Genomic DNA, 21204 nt, shown 5'->3' with positions numbered 1-21204 from the left:
ATATCTTGAACAAGTGTTTTGTACTATAGCTCCGGGTCGACCAGAGCCTTCTGAGTAGATTTGGTAGACTGAAACTGAAAGAAGCTCGCTGTTAATATATATATATATATATATATATATATATATAAAGAGAAAGTTTACGAAAAAAAACCCCAAAGACAAAGACAGGTGGTGTACAAAACAAACAGATGTATTAGTATAACGCTCAGGAATAGAAAAAGTCTTTACGTTTCGAGCCTACGCTCTTCTACAGAAAGGTACACAGAAAAAACAAGGAGAGAAACAAGGTGAGAAAAAAAATGTGTGTGTGAGTGGCTAACGATCTATCATATATATATATATATATATGTATGTATGTATGTATGTATGTATGATGTATGTATGTTATATATATATATATAATATATATATATATATATATATATATAGATATATATATAATATATGTATATATGTATATATATATATACCTATATATACACACATACATATATGTATATCCCTCGTAGGTCCCCATATACGAAGAACAGTTGTATTGTATGTAGGATGAACGCACAGGTTGACTGTAAGGTTAGGAATATGGTGTATAGCTTATGATGTACTGAGGGACGGTGCAGAAACATGGCAGCTACCTACAATGGTGAGAAAGCACGCAGCATAGGAGAACGTATAGGTGAAGACACTGGTGAGACCTCAAAGAAGAGAATGGCTCGTCAGTGGTCTACCAACATGCTCAAGCAGAACATAGAGGCTCAGTCAATAGCATAGAGGCCAAAGTATTATCAACGCATAGAACTGACACGACATTCAGACAGATTACAGAGGCTGTATACATAGCCAGAGACAGAGCAAGCCTCAATAGAAAACACGAATGGAACAATAGCCCCCACCACCACACATGACGACTAAGGACTGAAGGGAGGTAAAAACAGATACAAACAACGTGATACACATACAAAGCAGACTGATAGAATAAGTATCAGACTTTAAAAAAAAAAGTACTAGGTCGATTTGTTCGACTAAAAATTGAAGGTGGTGCCCCAGTATGGCCGCAGTCTAATGATTGAAACAACATATAAAATATAACAATAAAAATAATAATATATAAATTCAATCAATTTGTCTATCTGTCTATCTGTCTATCTATCTATCTATCTATCTATCTATCTATCTATCTATCTATCTATCTATCTATCTATCTATCTGTCTGTCTGTCTGTCTGTCTGTCTGTCTGTCTATCTATCTATCTATCTATCTATCTATCTATCTATCTGTCTGTCTGTCTGTCTCTCTGTCTATCTATCTATCTATCTATCTATCTATCTATCTATCTATCTATCTATCTATCTATCTATCTCAAGCATACATGTGTGTGTGTGTGTGTGTGTGTGTGTGTATGTTTGTGTGTATGTAATCGTCAGCTAAAACTAAGCCTCCTAACCTAATAAAATTAATGACTATCTTAATAGCTTTTCTCTCGCGCTTCATTAATTTATTAAAAAATTTTGAATAAAACATAACTTCTTCACCAAATCATTCAATGCCACAAAACTAATTGTGTTGTCATTATGTACACGCTACGTATTGTCACTAATTAGCTTCTTATATTATTATTTGTTTAATTACTTTTAACTACTATTAATGGCTTCTAAATTGAACGTGGCATTTTCGTAGCAAAACTGACATTTCTTATGACTTATTATTCCGTTCAGTAAACTCATGTTGGCGTTCTTCTGACTTTGTTGCTGTTTAACCCCACGTCAGTTCTGATCCAGCAAGCCTATGATCAAAGGCATTCCAGCCATAACCATCCCGTTTTATTACCTCCGCCTTAGCAAAGGTATTGTTTTCAGTCGTGTTTGTTTGTCTATCCGTGGACAAGATATCTCAAGAACCGCTTGATGGATTCGGATGAAACTTTCAGGGATATTTGGCTTCATGACTGGTATGAACTGATTAGATTTTGGGATTGATCCGGTACCGGATAGGGATTCTTGATTATTTTTCCGGTTTGTTTTACTTAATTTTTGATATCGGTCGGGTTCATTTTTAGTATTCTCATTTGTGAGAGCAGTCGAGTTTATTTCAGATATTCCCATTTTAAAAATCATTATATCGACCCCAGTGCGTAACTGGTACTTATTTAATCGACCCCGAAAGGATGAAAGGCAAAGTCTACCTCGGCGGAATTTGAACTCAGAACGTAACAGCAGACGAAAAACCTCTAAGCATTTCGCCTGGCGTGCTAACGTTTCTGCCAGCTCGCCACCGCCTTATCTACGGTCTTAGTTGGTTACACTTGGGAATCCGGTCGGAAAAGTGCAATGACGGTTGCTTCTGGTAGGGCCCTATGCAGGAGGTACCTGAGGATCCTGTCCCCCATGATCCTGTCGAGAATAATCGGCGAGAAAATGGATGGATGCAATGACGAGGAGGACGACGCCAAAAGCAAAGGCATCAATATCAGCGGTGACAGCATCATCATCATCATCATCATCATCATCATCATCATCATCATCATCATCATCAACATCATCATGATCATCATGATCATGATCATGATCATGATCATGATCATGATCATGATCATCATCATCAACATCATCATGATCATCATGATCATGATCATGATCATGATCATGATCATGATCATCATCATCATCATCATCATCATCATCATCATCATCATCATCATCATCATCACCAGCAGCAGCAGCAGCAGCAGCAGCAGCAGCAGCAGGAACTTGATTTTATTGAAACAAATTATAAAAAAGAGAAAAAAAACAAAAAAAAACAAAACAAAACAAAACAAAAAAACCCAAGGAAAAACAAAAACGGAGATAAATTGTTTGCATGTTGCTGGCATTTCTCTGCAAAGGCAAATATTTTATAGATCCTCTCTTCACACCTTCAAATTCCTGGAGGAGATTTAAATAAATAATAAATCAACCATCCCCCCCACCCCTCATATTCTGTTAAACGATATTTTAGGTTTATTTTAATTCTATATTTTTAATTGGTCCATTATTTTGAAAACTAACAACCATGGAAATATTCCATCTAAAACTAATGATTCTATATTTTAGCACATTTTTTGTGCTTTTAAATTTGAAGGAAAGATGAATAGGCGGTAAATGGTGGTGTTGGTGGTGATGGCCACTGATGATGATGATAGGTTCCCCGTTGATTTCGACGGGGAGCTTTCAGTTGTTCAATTAATTGGACCGTTTTCGTATTAAATTAAGGCAAAAAATAGAATGTAACAGTTCATTGTACAAAGGTCTTTGGGTTGTAATTTAAACTCATTAATGCGGTCGAGTTAACTTAACACCCACTGGGAGCTCTGTTGGTTTTACTGCTCATCTTTGCCAGCTGAGTGGACTGGAGTAACTTGAAATAAAACGATTTCGGTAAGGAGACAACGCCCCTTCCCCAGCGGTGGGACTATATAATCACCTCGTTAACTTATGATCGGGATCCCACTTGCATGAGTGCTAGGCCATTCTTTCCAATCCATGTAATCGTCAGGTCGAATCTGCGGAAAACAATATGTGACAATGTTTGGACTTTTGGATTACACTTGCAATCCATTTGGATTCACACAGTTTCCGCCTACCAAATTCACTCACAAAGCATTGGTCGGCCCAGGGCTCTAGTAGAAGACACTTGCCCAAAATGACGTATGCTGGGATAAAAAAAAAGACACTATGGTTACAGCTTGAACATGGTTAGTCATAAGACTAAATGATACAGGATTAGGGCTAACTTAGCGTTAATGAACAACATTACATTCTATTCAGTTTGATTTCCAGTCGTCATCAGGTGTCACATTCCTTTAAATGTTCATTATCTCACACTGAATTCGAACAAAGAACCGTTATTTCTAAACAAAGGATAATAATAATTATACCCTTTATTTAGAAAGATTCGTTGTTCGAAACCTACTCGTCTGAGTTTTTGTGTTTTTTTTTTTAATATTTACAGCAGAATAAAGCGGCGAGCTGGTCAAAACGTGACACGCCGGGCAAAATGCTCGGCAGCATTTCATCCATCTTAGCGTTTAGAGTTCAAATTCTGCCGAGGTCGACTTTGCCTTTCATCCTTCCAGGATCGATAAAATAAGTACCCGTTGAGAACAAGAGTCGATAATGGAAGCACGTGGTTTAGTGGTTAGGCTGTTGGGCTCATGATCGTAAGGTTGTGGTTTTGATTCCTGCACCGAGCGACGCGTTGTGTTCTTGACTTTGTCTTTTATCCTTTCGAGGTCGATGAATTAAGTGCTAGAAATTGACTACCCTCCTCCCCACAAATTCCAAGCCTTGTGCTAAAAGTAGAAAGGATATCTACAGCACAGTAATAGCCACAAGACTCAAGCATAGCCCAGGGATTAAGCTGGTCACGCATTCATGAGATTCCGGATTTGATACCTATTTCTTTACTACCCTCAAGGGGCTAAACACAGAGGGGACAAACAAGGACAGACAAACGGATTAAGTCGATTATATCGACCCCAGTGCGTAACTGGTACTTATTTAATCGACCCCGAAAGGATGAAAGGCAAAGTCGACCTCAGCGGAATTTGAACTCAGAACGTAACGGCAGACGAAATACCGCTAAGCATTTCGCCCAGCATGCTAACGATTCTGCCAGCTCGCCGCCTTCCAGATTTCGGATTCGATACCACCGAGGAAAATCTTCGTGATATCAGCCTACCTGAGACTGCACCTGGGCCTTTGATACAAATGTTGACTGTTTTAAAATGTTCACATTGAAATTAAATCCTTCCTTCATAAATTTTATCTTTTACTTGTTTCAGTCATTTGGTACTTAGTGTATCCGTTTCTTTTTGCTCAACCACTAAGTTACTCGGAAATAAACTAACCAACACCGGTTGTCAAGCGATGGCATGGGGACAAACAGACATATATGCATACACACGACGTGTTTCTACACAGTTTCTGTTTACACAAAGTGTCAGAACAAACATATCAAGGCATCATGGTCCACAGTTTAACAATTCTGCCTATCTCTGCTGGATTAGTAAGCTTTTAATTTTGATACCCCAAATTGCAAAGATGACGTGAACTCGGTAGGGGTTTGAACTCAGAGAGTAGAGAGCCGCAACTAAAACCACAATGTAGAATAATTAGTCACCTGCATGTTAATTACTTGAGTAGGTAGCTAACTGACCGGATAACTGAATGCTCATCGTCGACATTAACGGAGAAACTTTCACCACTATATCCAAAATTGAAAACATAATTGATTTTATTAAACTACTTAAAATTTTTGATTACTTTCAAAATTAATTGAAACACATACACAAAATATTTCGTGAAAAATATCATCATGAAAAGGCCACAAATGAGGTTTAAGCGTGAAAAGTTATTCTTTTTTCAAACACAGTATGTGCCCTGTAACCAGTTAGCATAAGGGAGACAATCATTTCTAGATAAATCTGGGTGAGATTAGAAGCTTGAATTTTTAATTGAAGAACAATAAAATGTATAGAATACAGATACATAGTTCTTTTTTGTTTACTTATTACAAAGATATTAAAGTTTCTAGTCAGACGTAATCGTGTCAGGTACTGTTTCATTCTTATTAGAAACCACTAGCATGATATAATCCAAAAGTAAATGTATTAAATTTATTCAACATTTAGCAATATATATACATATATATATAATACACACACAATAATAAAAAAAAACCACTACTACTACTACTACTACTACTACTACTACTACTATACTACTACTACTAATAATAATATAATAATAATAATGATGATAATAATAATAATTTAATAGACAGCACATCAGAAAGTGATAAGTGCAGACCTTGTGGACAAAATGGTGAAACCGTACGGCATATTACTAGTCAATGTACGCCACTAGCCCAGAAAGAATATAAGAGACGTTGTGACGATATAGCAAGGATTATCCATTGGACACTTTGCAACAAGTATGACTTGATACTGCAAAAATGTGGTACGAACATAAACTCAAAGGTATCACCGAAAATGATAATGCAAAGATCCTATGGGATTTTATGACTTAGTGCGAGCATGAGATAGAGAATAGGAAATCAGACAGGGTTAATTGAGAAAGAAAGCAAACGATGCTGGATCATAGATATAGCACGCCCAGCTAACAACAAGGTGTGGGATAAGGAAGAAAGAAAAGTCGATAGATATGACAGGTTAGCTTGGGAAATTAAACAGTTGTGGTCGATGAAAAAGGTGGTAGTAGTACTAATAATTGTCAGAGCCCTGGGAACAGCGAGTAAAAATCCTGAGAAGTACATGGAACAAATAGGGGCTGCAATAAGGGTGGAGCACTTGCAGAAAACAGCACTGCTTGGAACCGCTCGAGTACTCCTGATGGTGTACGAAAAATAAGAGGTGTTATCTTTGTTCACAGCTGGCACCGTAGGACATCTTTAGCGTTAGAAACTGTGCAAAGACAATAAATAATAATTTAATATAGACAGCAGTGTGCAATGTTTTACCAAGAAGGAAAACTATAATTGTCACTAAATGTGACTAGCGTGTTAGAACACTTACATTGCTAGAAATAAGAGCTAAAAAGCTCTAATGCTGTGATTAAAGCACGTAATTCTATACATATGTACTGATAGAGACTATAATCGCCCAAAAAGCCCAGTCGAGAATTCGCTATACTGATTGGACAGTTTCGGCTAATTATGTAGTCTCATCAGGCGCAGGAGTGGCTGTGTGGTAAGTAGCTTGCTTACCAACTACATGGTTCCGGGTTCAGTCCCACTGCGTGGCACTTTGGGCAAGTGTCTTCTACTATAGCCCCGGGCCGACCAAAGCCTTGTGAGTGGATTTGGGAGACGGAAACTGAAAGAAGCCCGTCGTATATATGCATATATATATATATGTGTGTGTGTGTATATGTTTGTGTGTCTGTGTTTGTCCCCCAACATCGCTTGTCAACCGATGCTGGTGTGTTTACGTCCCCTTAACTTAGCGGTTCGGTAAAAAGAGACGATAGAATAAGTACTAGGCTTACAAAGAATAAGTCCTGGGGTCGACTTGCTTGACTAAAGGCGGTGCTCCAGCATGGCCACAGTCAAAAGACTGAAACAAGTAAAAGAGTAAAAAGAGTATCAGTAGGAACCGCTCGACCCGGCTTTTTTCCGGACTTGCTTCCCTGTCAGTACCTATGTGCTCACCATAAAGATCTATGGATGATTTAGCTAATCGCTAAATTGCCACTAATACGACTAGGGTGTTAGAACACCTCCTTTGCTAGAAATAAGAGTTAAAAAGCGCTAATGCTGTAAAGCACATAATTGTATACATGTGTCCTGACAGACAATTGTTGGATGAAGCGATGCACTGAAATGGTTTATAAAACCGTACCTGACCTGAACTCAGAACTACATTATCTAGACATGTTCCAGTAGTTAAAGATGGTAGGTGTATTCTTATTCGACTGGTCATGTAGAGCTTCCTTCGTTGGCTTCAACAGAGAGGTTAAACTGTGTCCGAGTTCTCTGTCACATATCTAGATTGCCAAACACAATCTACAGGGAACCCGCTTTGAGGAAATGAGGTTTTAATTCAATATAACTGACTTGAATGAAACAGACTTAATAAAGGAGACAGTGCATGTGTATATGTGTGCGCATGGATATGTGTGTGTGTGTGTGTGTGTGTGTGTATTTGTGCGTGTGTATACAAGCCTAATTATATTTTCATTGTTCAGATTGGTGTTTACACTTTGGCCACAGCAGGGCGTACAATAATATATCACATTATAATGTCTGCCTGCCTGCCTGTCTGTCTGTCTGTCTGTCTGTCTGTCTGTCTGTCTGTCTGTCTGTATGTACATGTATGTATATATGTATTTATGTAAGTATCTATGTATGTACCTTGCAGAAGCAAGTTTTTTGATTGATTATTGATTATTGTCTATTTCTGTGTAGAGTGGTCTACGCATGTAATTATATAAGGTGTGTGTATGCATGTATGTATGTATGTATGTATGTATGTATGTATGTATGTATGTATGTATGTATGTATGTATGTATGCATGCATGCATGTATGTATGTATGCATACATACATGTATGTATTTATTTATGTATATATGTATACATATATATATATGCATTTATGTATGTCTCTGTGTGTATATAATTGCACATTTGTGTATGTGTTTATATATGTTTATGTAGTACATATAATGTGCGTGTATGTATATACATATGTATAATATATATATACATACATACATATATAAATACATGTATATATAAACACACTCATGTTTGCATAACGGATGTATGTATGAATATATATGAATGTGTGTGTGTATATATATATATGTGTGTGTGTGTGTGTGTGCATATGTGTGTGTATATATATATGTGCATATGTGTATATATATAGAAAGATAGATATATCAATATATGAAAGATAGATATATCAATATATGTGTGTTTACATATCTATCTATCTATCTATCTATCTATCTATCTATCTATCTATCTATCTATCTATCTATCTATCTATCTATCTATAGACGCAAACACACATACACACAAACACATACACACGCAAACACACAGCTCTATGCTCGCTATATTCTTTCAGTACTCGATAAATCACAAAGTGTTAGAATTTCAGCTTGGTAACTCTTGTCCAAACTGAAAAACCTAGAACAATATATAGAAGTTTGAGAAAACTCGCCGTCTTTCCACACCTACGCACAGATACTTACTTATGCACACATAATACAACGCATTGCACTAAAGTACGAGGGAAACAAGTTATTTATGACGCGCGAATTTGTCGCGAAGTGGTCAGCGTGTGTGGTTTTCTAGTGACTGGAGCCGCCATTACGCTTCATTGCCTTGTGTTTCACTTCTCTGTTAATGCACTGCTGGCGTAAGCACGATCTGGCAGAAACATGATTTGTCATAGAAGTTCCCTCTCACGTGTCTATCCCGCTTATATTCCATATAAGTCACGGTCAGTTGGCGATAAAGGAAATATTTCTAAATGCGGCTGGCGTCTGTGAAATATTTAATTTCTTAAACAAAACTGAACTCTCTCTCTCTCACACACACACGCTCGCTCGTTCTCTCTACTTCGCTGTGTTTCAGTTGTGTGTGTGTGTGTATTTGTGTGTGTGTGTGTGTGTGTGTATTTGTGTGTGTATTTGTGTGTGTGCGTGTGTGTGTGTTTGTGTGTATAAATACATGTATATATACATGCACATACATGCATACATACATAAACACACTCACATATGTGATTCATATATCTTTCATCTTTTTCTTGTTTCAGTTATTAGACTGCGGCCATGCTAGCGCAATACCTTGGCAGGTTTAATTCAACAAATCCACACCAGTATTTTTTAGAAAATCTATAACTTACTCTATCGGTGCCTTTTTGTCGATCCGCTTAGCTACAGAGACGTAAAGTAACCAGCATCATTTGTCAAGCGGTGGTGGGGGACAAACACACACAGACATACACATATATATATGTTCGTGTGTATGTATGTTATATATATATGTATATATATGTATATGTTATATGTTATATATTATATATATATATATATATATATATATTATATATCTATATATATATATATCTCAATTTGTATATATATATATATATATATAACAAATTGAGATAGGGGTTGTAAATGCAACCCTCCATGAGATAACATATATCCAATATACTGCCTAGTGAAGTAGTACCCAACAAAGTTAATACAAAAATGTTAATGATTGCGATGCAATCAATTCATTTACTGTATTATTGGGCAAAGGTAAAATGATTTACCACAAATTACTAATACAAGATAAGAAAATGGAGAAATACATCTAAATCAAATATCAATTACCAGATAATACTCAATCACATACTTTATTAAACCACCACATAAGAGACTGTAGGGTTAAGTATAAAAAGCAGAACAAATCAGTGTACATAAAAGAAATTTACATAAAAAAGTGTATATAAAAGAGTAATGTTGTATAATAAGTAGAATATATATACAACATTATTCTTTTATGTGCACTTTTTTATGTACATTTCTTTATGTACACTGATTCGTTCTGCTTTTTATACTTAACCCTACAGTCTCTTATGTGGTGGTTTAATAAAGTATGTGATTGAGTATTATCTGGTAATCGATATTTGATTTAGATGTATTTCTCCATTTTCTTATCTTGTATATATATATATATACACTACCTCTTTTCAGTTTCCGTCTGCCAAATCCACTCACAAGGCCTTGGTCATCCCGAGGCTATAGTTAAAGACAGACGTGCAAGGTGTCACGCAGTTGAACTGAACCTAGGACCATGTGGTTGCGAAGCAAACCTCTTACTACACAATCATGTATACACAGACACACATACGTGTATATATAAATATATTTATATATAAATAAATAAATAAATGGAGTTGAACGCAGATGCTTGTTACTTGCGTGAATTTTGCTACCCTGGTAACTGTTTCCATGTTAACGGTAAACAAAGGATAATTCATTCTTCCATTCATATATATATATATATATATATATATAGATATAAGCATGTATATATATATGTATATATGTGTATATATATATATATATGTATATATATAATAGATACTTGGTTCGTTTTATTTGTATCACAATGGAAAAGTAATGCAAAGTAAAAGTGATCCATATAAGAATAAGGATAAAAGAGACCTGATCAACAAAACAACCTAAAAATACCCGAAAAAAATCCCACACATGTTTCTCTCCGACAGTATGTTTGAATCATCAACATTCAAACGATTATAGAAGTAAAAAAAAAGAAGAAAAAAAACATATATTGTCGGGTATCTTCAGGGAAAATATTTTTTTCCAGTTTTGAATTACGAAGTACCGTAAATCCTCGTGTATAAATCCGCATTTTTTTTCCAAAATTTAAAGGTCAAAATCCCTAGTGCGTACTATATACGAGGTAAAAATTAAAACTATTTTCTAAGCAATGTCCGAGTCTCTATTTGCTATCCGGCAATGTTATCAGATGCATTTTGTGATGTCGGGCGCGAAAATACCTTAAGCTAAGCCTGAAGCAATGAAGTCATAAAAGGACATCCATCTAACTGGAGTAAGCAACATTTATTAAACATTATTACTGTTATTTCGTTATTTTTTGCAAACAAAATGCACAAAAAAGCTACACGTTTGCATTATGTTATATATACAATGATAATAAAGTATACATTTTTACAAACCAAAGATGTTATATAGACCTCCTTGACTCAAGTTAGAGAAGGGGTGCGTATTATACACAAGGTTTAGGTTTTTCAGAGGTACAGCCCCCTAAAAATCCCCTGCGTATTATACACAAGGATGGACTATACTCGAGGATTTACGGTAACTAATTTGAGGACTGTATATTGAAATTTTCAAACGTAAACAACAACTTATCAGGACGCGGAGTTCATGTGAATAGATATTATCGTTGAAATGTTGCTAAAACGTCATAATGCACTTTAAAAAAAAAAATAATTATAAAATTATAAAAGTTTATTGGAGGAAAATGGAATGAAGACAAATGTAACTTATCATGAGGGGTATAAGATATAAAGAATTAGATTGAGAAATGTGAAGAAAGAAAACGTCTGTTTATATTATACCTATTTCTTTACTACCCACAAGGGGCTAAACACAGAGGAGACAAACAAGGACAGACAGACAGAGGGATTAAGTCGATTATATCGACCCCAGTGCGTAACTGGTACTTAATTTACCGACCCCGAAAGGATGAAAGGCAAAGTCGACCTCGACGGAATTTGAACTCAGAACGAAACGGCAGACGAAATACCGCTCAGCCATTTCGCCCAGCGTGCTAACGTTTCTGCCTGCTCGCCGCCTTAAATCTGTTTATATTATACCACGATAATGTTTTTCAGAAGTAATACAGAGAAATATTATAATATTGGTATTATTTGGGATTTAAATGGGTTAGGATATGGTTTCCGGTGATTAAAATTTACGACATCCGTCTCGGTAGAATTTTATTTAAGGCAGTCATAAAAGATTACATCATAATATAAAAAAAAACAGGATCACCTGGTAAAATTTTAAACATAACAGTAGCCATAACACACACACACACACACACATGCAGTCACACACACACAACCACACAAACAGAGAGATACACACACACACTCACTCTCTCTCCTCTCTCTCTCTCTCTATATATATATATATATATAAGGTGTGTACAAATAGATGTACTTCTGCTTCCCCTATGGTGGTTAAACAAAAACCAATTATATTATAAAGTATTGGGAGGGGAGACAATGGGATTGCACCTAGAAATTTACCCTCCGAGGTACAAGTCCAGGCAAGGTTGTTAATAAAAGACCAGCAACCGCCCATGCATACCAGCCTCCCCTCTCCACACCATTGATGTTATCCAAGGGAAAGGCAAAGGGGCCGATACAGCTTGGCACCAGTGACGTCGCAACTCATTTCTACAGCTGAGTGAACTGGAGCATCGTAAAATAAAGTGTCATGCTTAAGAACACAACACGCAGCCTAGTCCAGGAATCGAACTCACAACCTCACAATCATAAGCTCGACGTTCTAACCACTGAGCCATGCGCCTTCACTCTAAAGTATTACTAGTAATGATATACAGAGAACATGTAGGAGAAATTACGATATACATAATGCACACATACATATGTATATGCGCGTATATATACAGTTGCCTAAAATCCAGTAAGCAGAAAAGAACAGGCACTCAAACATGTATTTATAGAACGAGAGTTTTATTATCAATGGCTTCAAATTTCGGCACAAAGCCAGCAATTTTAGGGGAACGCGTAACTGAATTACATCGAACCCACAGTTCAAATGGCACTTATTTCATCGACTCCAAAAGGACGAAGGCAGTCAACTTTGGCAGAGTTTGAACTCAGAATGTAAATAACCGGAAGAAATGCTGCCAAGCCTTTTGTCCGATTCACTAACGATTCTGCTAGATCACCACCTTCGCATATTATTATTATTATTAATAAACTACAATTTTATATTGTTAGATCAGCCACTCTACCAATCGGTTTCATACAGGAGTTCAGATAACCCCAGCGATTATCAGGCGACTATGAAACTGATTGGTAAATTGGCTGATATGAGAAGATATTGAATTTGATTAATAATAACAAACACACTTTATTAACTAATATAAGTAGTGTTTGTTTTTTTCTGAATCATGGATTTTTATACAATAATACAACCCCCGACTCCCACAACATCTTATATCTTCTATGCTTTAGTTTTTTTTTTTTCAGATATCAGACTGAATATATGTATGTATGATTGCATGTTTTAACTTTTAGCGTATATCTGTGCCGCGCGAAGCGCCTCTAATACGACGACTAGAATATTTTTTCAATATTCGATAAAGAACGAAGTGTTGTAATTTGATAGTGGGCGACTGATGTCCAAATTGTAAAGTATAAATGAGAATAACAAAAAAAGCAAAAACCAAAAAAAAATTAAGAAAATACACTTACACACGGATACAGACATACATACATACATACATACATACATACATACATACGTACATACATACATACATAACATACATACATACAATACAGCATATTGCACTGAAGGTTTTTGTATCAGGTTATTTATTAATGACGAGTGAATTTATTGTGATGGTGGTCAGAGTGAGTGGTGGTAATCTGACGACTGAGTCGCCTTCACGCTTCATTGAATTTTATTTCAACTCACTTCAAAGACAATGTCGCTATATGTATGAATGTATATATGTATGTATGTATGTATGTATGTATGTATGTATGTATGTATGTATGTATGTATGTATTTATATAGGCATACACACACACACGCACGTACGCACACGCACACATATATACATACGTACATGTGTATATATATATACATCCATGTATATATATATATGATATATATAATATATATAATATATATATGTATATAATGTAAAATATATATATATGTGTATATAATATATGTCATAATGATAACAATAATAATCATATATATATATACATGCATATATACCATACATATATAATATACGATACACACACACACACACAAACACACACACACACATACATATATATATATAGACATTCGTTATTTTCTCTCGTTTCATTCTGTGTTCCTTTCTGTGGAAGAGCATAGGCTCGAAACATTAAAGACTTTTTCACTTCCCGACCGTTAAACTAATACATATGTTTGATGTTTGTTGTCTTCACTACCTGTCTTCGTTTTTTGTTTTTTTTGTGTGAATTATCCCCCCCCCCCTATATATATATATATATATATAATATATATATATATATATATATATATATATTCTGAGAGAGGGACTGCCAGGGATATATGTATGTATGTATATATATATATATAATATATATATATATACACACACACATGTATATATATACATACATACATACATACATACATACACACACACACATACACACACGCGCATATATATATGTATGTATGTATACATATATATATTTATATTCACTATACATAGATAATATACAATATATATATGCACACACGCACATTCATATCCACTTTTCCAATCTCGCCTATATTCAATATAAGTCACGGTCAGTAGACGATAATGGAAATATTTCTAAATGCGGATGGCGCCCGCAAAATATCTAATTTCTTAACAAATAAGAATTCTGTTTTTTTTATCTTTATGTCAACCAAACAACCAACCAACACACACGCACGCACACACACACACACACACACACGCACACACACACACACACACACACCATAACACACACACGTAATTTTGTGCATGTTACTGCTTCATTTATCACCATTTTGGTAATTACACCAATGGCTATGCTTCGCTGATGAGGTCAAAATATGATTAAAATGTGTCTGGAATAGTATCAAGGACTTCAATATGCAATGCACAAGTATCTCTTTGTTTCGAAGACCGTAAGATCTAATTCAATCTTCCTCGCCACATTTCCTTCGTTTTAGCTTTTTTGATATGATCCACATATCAAATATAGCAACTGTTATCGCTGATGTTTTATCACCAGGCCAAGTCTAAGCGAGCACCTTATGATCAAATACCTTTTATTTATGATAAACCCGTCCCTTTTTATTTATTCAACACTACGTTATTCAACATGTCCCCTCTTTTCTTAAGATACTTGAGTGTAATTTGAAACATATTTGTTTACTAATTGTAACAGATGGAGGGACTACTCATTTGTGGTTTGTATTTATTATCCATTATGCAGATTGCCTCTTTGAGTTTATTTAATGTCTAGACAGTTTTCCTATCTCAACCAGTGTGCAATCTTGTACATTTTTCTCAATCGTTTATCATTACTTTCACATGACATGTATAATAACAGCTTTGCTTCGTCGATGAGGTCAGAATATTACCGAAACATGTACGGAGCTGTCTCCTGTCCTTGCCAGTAATAGCCAATTGAGTGTGACACTGGCTGTGGAAATGTGGTTGTCTTTGTTATTTTATTGTTTACTTGATTTTTGCGTTAAACCCCACATGTCCCTAGTTTTGTATTGTTTGTTTTGTATTCGGCCCTTGTGGCCAATAAAGAAAAGATTATTATTATTATTATTATTATTATTATTATTATATATTATTATTATTATTATTATTATTATTATTATTATGTTTATGTTCGTATTTCAGCACTAAACAAATATTGGTCTATCATCACCAGTCAAGAGCTCAGGAGGCAAAAGAAAAGAAACAACGGATGAAACAGGTGGATAATGTATTGATATGTGTATCAACTATAACTTCGATGTTTACAACTCTTTTCAAGAGCTGTGTCCATCAGAAATGACTAACACTTTTCACCATCTGCTACAGACGAAAGTTCACCTGAGTTAAAAAACACGTAATGAAGTAAACACGAATAACAAAACATGAGTGATGATTCGATACGGTTTGTAAAAAAAAAAAAAAAAAAAAAGAGAAAACAATCTCATCAGTAAGTTGGAATTGTTATCGCAGTGATCTTGTTCTTTGTTCAGAAATGTAGCTCTGAATATCAAAGCAAAAAATAGTGATTGCGTCATTGCATCATTAAGTCTATACCTGAACAAGTTGAGAGGCGGCAGAAGCAGGATTTTGTGAAAACTCTGTTCACATCGACTCATTTGAGCAGTGATGAGAAAATTTAGAACATTACTTTGCTACTCACCGATCTCTGAACACTTATTCTGCTTCATTTGTAAGCTATTTTCTCATCGAAAAAATCGGGACTGGAACCCATATATTCTCAGTGGCTACAAGGATCGGAAAAATGCGAACTTATATATATATATATATACGTATATAACGACAAGAGAACAGTCATTGAGCATTGTGATGCTGCTATCGACTTGACTGTGCGTTTATGGTTTACTGCACGAGTTGAAAGTTTGTGGCAAAGCAACAGTAGACAGAACGTGCATGCGCAAGATCAGTTCCGGAAAGATTTATCGCTGCAATCAGATTTTTCTTGAAGTATGGTTGCAAATTTTGTCCCAAAGAAAACTTAAAATTTTTTCATTCCTTGCACAACTATAGCTTCTATGGAAGCCCCTGTCATAGTGTTGGCAAACATGTCCGTTAAAGTCACCAGCCACCGTCGATTGTCGCTGAGCTACTTGAACGTGGACTTTCATTTCATTGCTTTCCTGCTTTTACTCATTTACTTGTTTCAGTCATTCGGCTGTGGCCATGCTGGAGCACAACCTTTAGTCGAGCAAGTCGGCCCCGGGACTTATTCTTTGTAAGCCTAGTACTTATTCTATCGGTCTCATTTGCCGAACCGCTAAGTCACGGGGACGTAAACACACCAGCATCGGTTGTCAAGCGATGTTGGGGGGATAAACACAATACACAAACATACACACACATATATATATATATATACTTATATACGACGGGCTTCTTTCAGTTTCCGTCTACCAAATCCACTCACAAGGCTTTGGTCGGCCCGAGGCTATAGTAGAAGACACTTACCCAAGGTGCCACGCAGTGGGACTGAACCCGGAACCATGTGGTTCGTAAGCAAGCTACTTATCACACAGCCACTCCTACGCCTATGCTTTTGATCAAATATGTATCGTCTTGAGTAGACAGATGAATGCTTCTCAGAACTGAACATAAAATATGTAAATGAATGACAAAAAATTTTAATAGACTCTACTAGATCATGATTTTCCACTATCCTTGAGATCCTGAACCTAGCGTTGGAGATGAAGTGATTCAGTTCAAAGTGAATGCAGTTGGTATAGACATTGGAATTAATTTTGAACTTAAACCTCGTTTTCGCTTTTTCCCTTAATGTATACATTTCTCTGTACTTATATAGATGACAACATCTATGCTTATTAGTATCTAACTGAAGCGGGGGAAAATAAATTTTCTGCGCTATCAAAAGTGATCTAAGCCAACAATGAAAGATGAAAAAGCTGAATTACTTTTTCATTGATGCATATCGATTCAGAGCAATTGTATAAAATTGTCTGTCAGGATATCATTAATGAATTTGTGGACAAAAACAAACAAACAAACAAACAAAAAAAAAACAGCAGCAGCAAAACAACAACAACAAAATGTCACAAATTAAAATTAAAAATCTTATTTTTTGATTATCAATGCGGATTATTAATATATTTAGTTTCAGTTTTAATGTAATAAAAAGCAAAATTTTTTTCTGATATTTTTTAAAATTTGATTTTATCAGTTTTTACGAATCGTTTTGTCTAAGTTACTTGTTCGTCATTAAATTTAGTGTCTTACACTAAAGTAAGTTTATAAACCCACTGAGACCACAGCTTTAGCTATAAAGATATTACAGTTAATCCCAAAATGTGTCTAATGTTTATCCGCAAAGACTGTATGATAATTGTGAATTTGTGAATTTAAGCAATTTTTTGAATAATTATATAATGACTTACTTCTTGTGAATTTAAACTGGTAGATAGGGATAGATTTAGCGTTGTCCTCCATCTATTAGTTGTAGGTTTGAACGTGGTTGGTAATAGGGATCACTTAGGGATCACTTAGGGATCACTTCATCCCAACAGCATCTACAATACAGAAAAAAAGCCGAAAATAATCAAGTATCTAAATCAGATATATTTTCAGAAAGAGATTCTAATAAAGAATATACAGCAGTGGGGGAGGAGAGGGTTCTCCTTGTATTTTTCAAACCCACAAGGGACAGCAAGCCTTTCTAAGAACTGGTAATTACAAGTAAGACTAGGTGTTGTTGAGGAGGTCTAATAAGTTCGGAACATGTCCACAGTTGTCGCCACAGCTGCCAAGTTGAGACTCACTCACAACTGAATGCTGCTATTCGATTGTGAATCAATTTGGATTTCATAATTGCCTCCCTTGTATTCATTGACAAGAATAATCATTATTGCTAATAAATTATTTTCATTACAGGAGATAAATTTAATTGTTTAAACATCTTTTGGCTCACTACATTAATTAACATGACTCCCACTTAACTGTATGGTATTCTTGCAGAAGGTACCCTTAGGACATTTTCCCATGTTACAGCACCTCTCCAATTCCACCCCCAAACAAACAAGCAGCTGTCAATGCCACACTATTGATATGAAACAACGAGGGAACCTCTACGTCATCGTCTAATCTAGAAATAGCAGACACATCTCCTTAAGTTCATACCCATCATTGAATAATGTACGTATGCATGTAAGTAAATACTTTATTCAAAAACAAACCTTACAACTATAACACACCAAAGCCCTTGAAAAGTATAATTTAATAGTACCGCAACCAGACGCCTTTTACATCCAAAACAATTCACACAAAACACACACATACCTCAAACATTTTCCTAACTTTCCTTTGACCATCTACCAAATATCATCAGAACCTCAGACAATAACGAAAACGGCAAAAAACATTTAACAAGCTTTCAAAAAGTACAATTGAACTAGTTTCATTTAGAAACAAAATCAAGGTTTACAGAATTCAGCAACACCACAAACGCCAAACATACGAGACACTATAGTGCGTACAAACAACAACATAATTATAGAAATATCTAAAAACAAATAGTTGAAAGCAACATGAAAAAATGAAAAACAAAAAAAAAAAAAAGACACAGCCAAAATTACACACAAGAAATTGCCAACCTCATAAACATCAGGAACAACGTTGAACAGAATGCACCAAAACTAGACACAGCGGAAACACAATTCAACATCAAACACCTAAACAAGGAAATAGCAAAAATTAATAGATAGGCAAACAAACCTTAGAAAAATAGAAAATTGGCAAACGTTTGTATTGACCATAAACCATAAAACTATCAGTGAAACACTATATAGAGTGATTAGCAGTATCATCATCATCATCATCATCATCATCATCATCATCATCATCAGCAGCAGCAGCAGCAGCAATAATAACGATCAGAGCAGAGTTTTGTTGCAAAAATAACCACAAATAATATACCCACACTGCAATATCAGACAAACGCCTCCACCAAATATTTTGCAGAAATCAGACATCAAAAAGAAATACAAATAAGCTAAGGTTACTAAAACAAATAAAATATACAACTTCTTCTCAGACCCCCAATTTTGACCCCTTCTTTTCATAAAATACCCCAAAAGCATAAGACAGATCTAGAAACTAAAGACCCACTTCAACGCATCTAGATACTCTTTTACTCTTTTACTTGCTTCAGTCATTTGACTGTGGCCATACTGGAGCATCGCCTTTAGTCGAGCAAATCGACCCCAAGACTTATTCTTTGTAAGCCTAGTACTTATTCTATCGGTCTCTTTTGCCGAACCGCTAAGTTACCGGGACGTAAAGACACCGCCATCGGTTGTCAAGCGATGTTGGGTGACAAACATAGATACACAAACATATATACACACACATACATACACACACACACACACACACGCACACACACACCACACACACACACACACACACACACCACACACACACACACACACACATATATATATACGACGGGCTTCTTTCAGTTTCTGTCTACCAAATCCACTCACAAGGCTTTGGTCGGCCCGAGGCTCTAGTAGAAGACATTTGCACAAGGTGCCACGCAGTGGGACTGAACCCGGAACCATGTGGTTTGTAAGCAAGCTACATACCACACAGCCACTCCTACATACAAAACTTAGAGCTGCAGCATCGTTATCATAAAAAACATCGCATCCTCTTCTTAGCTCTCACAGATAAGTAGAAGGAACATAACTGATAGAAGTAGCTGCAACATTAATAGTTTCACTGGCTACAGATAGTGTGCTGGAATGTACTTCGCCAGCAAATCTGGCACTTGGTCAGTTACGACGACAAGAGTTCCAGTTGATCCGATCAAGGGAACAGCTTGCTCGTGAAATTAACGTGCAAGTGGCTGAGTACTCCACAGACATGCGTGCTCTTAATGCAGTTCCCAGGGAGGTTCAGCGTGATACAAAATGAGACAAGGCTGGTTCTTCGAATTCCAGTTACTACTGATTTTAGCCATCTGAGTGAACTGGAACAAAGCATGTAATAAATTGTCTTGCTCAAAGAAACAGCACACCACCAGGATCGAACCCATGACATAACGATCGTGAGCCGAATACCCTTATTCACTAAGCCACGCGCTTTCACCATCAGCAACAGCAAGCTCTGCAAGTCTGCCTTGCCTGACTCTACTGCAGCCATTTTCAGAATCTATGAACATCCAAGAATAGATTAGATTGTCGAAGAGTGCAACATGTCCAGATTGTCACGTTACTTTCCATATGATTCCTGCGCTACATGTTGGATGATGCAGTATTGTCTTCAGTGAAATGGGAACGTGGTTAGATCTGGGGGTTGAGCCACGCTGTCTGTCTGATCCCCTGTGTATTAGAGGACTATAATATTAGAGGGTTGATGTTAGTCGACATAATAACACCAAGAACAAACACAAGAACAAAAATAACAGGAGCAGCAGTTGTAGCAGCAGTATCATCATCATCAGCAGCAGTATCATCATCATCAGCAGCAGCCGTTCAAGAATTTGGATCTGGAGATCTCCATTTCCAGCGACTTCGAGGGCCACCTCCCAGTAGTGTCGGGCGTCAACGAAGAGCCCGCGACT

The 21204-nt window shown here is 36.1% G+C and overlaps 1 long non-coding RNA gene across 3 annotated transcripts in view; it reads right to left on the bottom strand.

Moving 5' to 3' along the window:
* Window positions 1–6438: 6438 nt before the first annotated feature.
* Window positions 6439–21204, bottom strand: part of LOC118766581 — a 28196-nt gene continuing 13430 nt past the window's right edge. The window contains exons 2-3 of one of the 3 annotated variants that reach the window (XR_005002522.1): window positions 18020–18151; window positions 6439–6457 (exon numbers count right to left, since the gene is read on the bottom strand). This is a non-coding gene — a long non-coding RNA (uncharacterized LOC118766581). Of the gene's footprint in view, window positions 6458–16253; window positions 16358–17441; window positions 17461–18019; window positions 18152–21204 lie in introns of those variants that run through there. The other 2 variants (XR_005002521.1, XR_005002523.1) reach the window with 2 other exon arrangements.

Source organism: Octopus sinensis, linkage group LG16, assembly GCF_006345805.1.
Source record: "Octopus sinensis linkage group LG16, ASM634580v1, whole genome shotgun sequence".
Taxonomy (NCBI): Eukaryota; Metazoa; Mollusca; class Cephalopoda; order Octopoda; family Octopodidae; genus Octopus; species Octopus sinensis.
The sequence above is the reverse complement of the archived record's forward strand: the minus strand, read 5'-3'. Positions and strand labels throughout refer to the sequence as shown.